The following is a 3,446-nucleotide window of genomic DNA, read 5'->3' as shown; positions in this document are numbered from 1 at the left end:
TTGATCAGTGCTGTCCCATCAAAATGTGAAATATCTCCCCCAGAGGGGCTTTCTTGTGAGAGCTACAAATTTTGTTTTCTGCCAACTTTTACAATAACAGGACTCGTAGGGTTGATGGCATATAAACATGTATATAGACTCTCAGTATGATAGATGAAAATGAAAAAAAGTCCAAACTAAATCTAGTGAAACAATTCTAAACAGTGAATTTTTACTAGAATTGTACTCTTGACTGTGCACAAGAAAAAGACAGTCATACGATGATTTCAAAGGCAACCATTCCTGTCTACGAGAGTAGCAAGATAATGAATGATAAATGTAAAACTTTTTAAATGATGATCATGCTCTTGATGCCTGGCCTGCTTGTTGCATCTGCATCATCTGCATCTGTATCATCTTGTCTCTCATCACATCAATGACAGCTGCAAAAGAGTTTGACATTTATCAGCTCTGATCATGTATAAAACCACAAAACAAGAAATTTTCAGACCTCCAGGAAGTCTTAAAAATTAATGTGTTTTTGTGACCATCAAGTTTACAGATGTCTGGGCAATTTCAGACGATTTCATAAACTACCCGGTAACGAAAAATGTGTACCTTGTTTTTTTGTGGCCCTGTCCTGGAGTAAGGGTTGTATTTTCTCCATCTGTTGGGTGCAAAACTCAACTTTCCTCTTGAAGTAGGCTTTAGCTTCATCTGTTGTCTGCCAGTGAAATAAAACATTTTGTTGATTCAGAGACCAAAATGCAGGGGATGTATTGGTTATTTAGACAAGAAGCAATACATTTTCTTACATGACTCTGACAAAAAATTAATCATATTGCAATTCCAGATTTTTGCCTACAAACCAATTTTCATAGAAAATTCTAGATTTTTGTAAAATGTACTATTTTGTCCCCTTAGACCTAGTCCCAACACACAAGGCAATCTGAGAAGGCAAACTTCACTCCATCATCACCCATACAGGTCCAGACTTGTACCTGCGAAGTTTAATCTCCATGCAGATCCTAGCGTGATATAAGAGTCAGTATCAAATTGGCCAGGCAGTATCCATTGGCCAGAGAGGGTCCAATACGCCACCCAAGATTTGCAGAAAGTCACAAGCATCAATGCATCATAAACCTAATCACTCCAATACATTACACAGCAGTCATTCTACAAGTATGTACAAACTGCAAAGCAGCCTGGGCTAACCACCGGTCTACTGTCTGCAGGCTACAACAGTATTTCTAACTTGTTTTGCACTGTGTTCAAACTCCTTAATTCTCCTGTAGTTCTTACTTTTGCAATGGAATCAAGAGCAAAGAAAATGGAAAAAATGAGAAAAAAATGGCGGTATTTTTTTTCACAATTTCTGGCATGCGTCCTTGGCACCGCATCCAGATGCAAACCATTCGGTTAAAGAGATTTCAAGTTGTGGATACAAAATGACACAACAAGTATTTACTTAATAAACGGACAATCAGTTGAAAAATAAAATACAACTAGGGATTATTAAAAGTGCTATTGGTGTATAATTGAAAAGCCTATTTGTTGATACGTAAATGCTTTTATGCCTTGTAATGTGTACAATCTCTGTGGTATTTTCTCTACGGGGGTGGGGGGTGGGGGGGGGAGGCTCCCGGAATACCACTGTGAAGTGGCACAGCTTGCTGCGTTTGTCCTAGATACAGGCCTTAAGGCATGACGAGGTTGTTTAAGGATCATCCCTGTTGTTGGACTTAAGTAAACACGTTTCTGGTAAGTTTCTGGAAAGATTGTCCCTCCCCGTGTCCTTGTCCTGTGTGACTTTCTACAGATTCTTGGGTGGCGTATTGGACCCTCTCTGGGCAATGGATACTGCTTGATACTGTCTTATGCCAACCTAGGTTCTGCATGGTAGAATTTTCGTGTAGAAATATTGACATCACTAACCTTTTCCACATAATATCCAGTACCAATGTCCACCATGACACATTTTACATCAGACAGGTGACCAGGTACATACATCTGTAGGGAGGCTCAGGAAACATCCAAATTTCTTTTGTCTCAGGATTGAAAGTCTATTACAGAACTGACTGTCAAAAAGGATCTGCACGTATGGCAAAACTTTGTGTCAGTGTTCTCACCAGGATTTTTTCACAGCATAGCTTTCGCGGTGCAAGTCGCGTATTGAGCCTAATATTTTGAAACTCATAACCCCCTGAGACACTATTTCTCACTTATTGGGGGACAGATTTTGTAAAGTTAAGGTTTTCCCTTTGCCTTAGCTTCAATCTAAATCTTATATTTTCCTTTTTTGAATTTGATTTATGAAGGTTCCCCAAATATGCTGCTTGAAAGACAATATAGGGGTCCAAATCACAGCATAGGGGGCCCCTATGCTCAAAAGGCCTGGCGAGAATACTGTTTGTGTATATCACAAAACTGACAGTATGTCATTAAAAAACACATTATCTACACCTTCAGATTTTTGAATGAAACTTTTGGAAGCCTGGGTGTGTTACACTGAAGGGCACCCTTCAGAGACAGATGCAGATATACAGAGCTACAGTATACAGATACAGCTACATGTAGTTATCACACAGGCTGGGACTTGTATTGAAAAATCTTGGCCCAGCTATGACACAATGTCCAAGAACTAGCAATAAACCAGATTTGCATCATTAAGAAAAAAAATCACAATTTTCAAAATTTTGTAAAGATTGATAACAGCCGTTACGGGAGCTGAACATTGTACTAGTACATGTACGTAATGAAGGATACAGAGCTTGTCAGTGGTACCAGGATTTCCTTCCCTGGAATTCAAAGGAAAATAACTCATTAGCATCACCTCAATAAAGTGAGCAACTTTTTTTTTGATTATCCAGAAAAGAATACAGTAATTCCTGATTTCTTCACGTTACTTTTATGTTCGCAATTTTAGCGGCCACTTCTGTACCGCGAACTTATCATTACCGTGAACAAATAATTCGGCAACTTTCCCTTTTCTGCACCTGCTGCCACCATGAACATAGCCTGGGTACCATCCTGGTTAGTTTACGTCCGCTCCTACAGTCGCTACCACCAACCTCAGGATGGTACCCAGGCTACCATGAACATAGCCGTGGACGACTCTGTAACCCTTTTTGCATGATAATGCCGGGTACATAGTCGTGGTGCGATCCATAGGCCAAAACCAACCTTTGCCGTGCCGGGCCTCATGCAACGGGCTGGCCCCGGTTTTTTGGTGTCGCTGGCTTCCTAACGCACTCACCTGCCGGGCCGGGGGGATAAGACCCTAAACAAACGCAGCATTTAACCACAACACGGCCTCGGAGCACGTAACTCCATACAAATCATCGGCGATCGGCGCCATATTGAATTCAGGAATCGGTCCGCAAACAGGCCGGGCCCTGAGTTTACGACAGTTATTTTCAACTCTCCAACGTTCAAGCTGCAAGTATGTGACGTAATTTGTCGTAAAC

General features: G+C 40.9%; 1 protein-coding gene across 6 annotated transcripts in view; it reads right to left on the bottom strand.

The window, feature by feature from the left end:
• The window catches only part of LOC109479249 (kinesin-like protein KIF28P), a 29,600-nt gene that overhangs the window by 24,286 nt on the left and 1,868 nt on the right, over positions 1-3,446 (bottom strand). The gene's annotated exons all lie outside the window — the stretch shown is intronic.

The sequence above is a fragment of the Branchiostoma belcheri genome, unplaced genomic scaffold (genome assembly GCF_001625305.1).
Source record: "Branchiostoma belcheri isolate BF01 breed outbred unplaced genomic scaffold, Haploidv18h27 scaffold47, whole genome shotgun sequence".
In the NCBI taxonomy this organism is placed as follows: Eukaryota; Metazoa; Chordata; class Leptocardii; order Amphioxiformes; family Branchiostomatidae; genus Branchiostoma; species Branchiostoma belcheri.
This window is presented reverse-complemented; position numbering and strand designations above follow the sequence as displayed.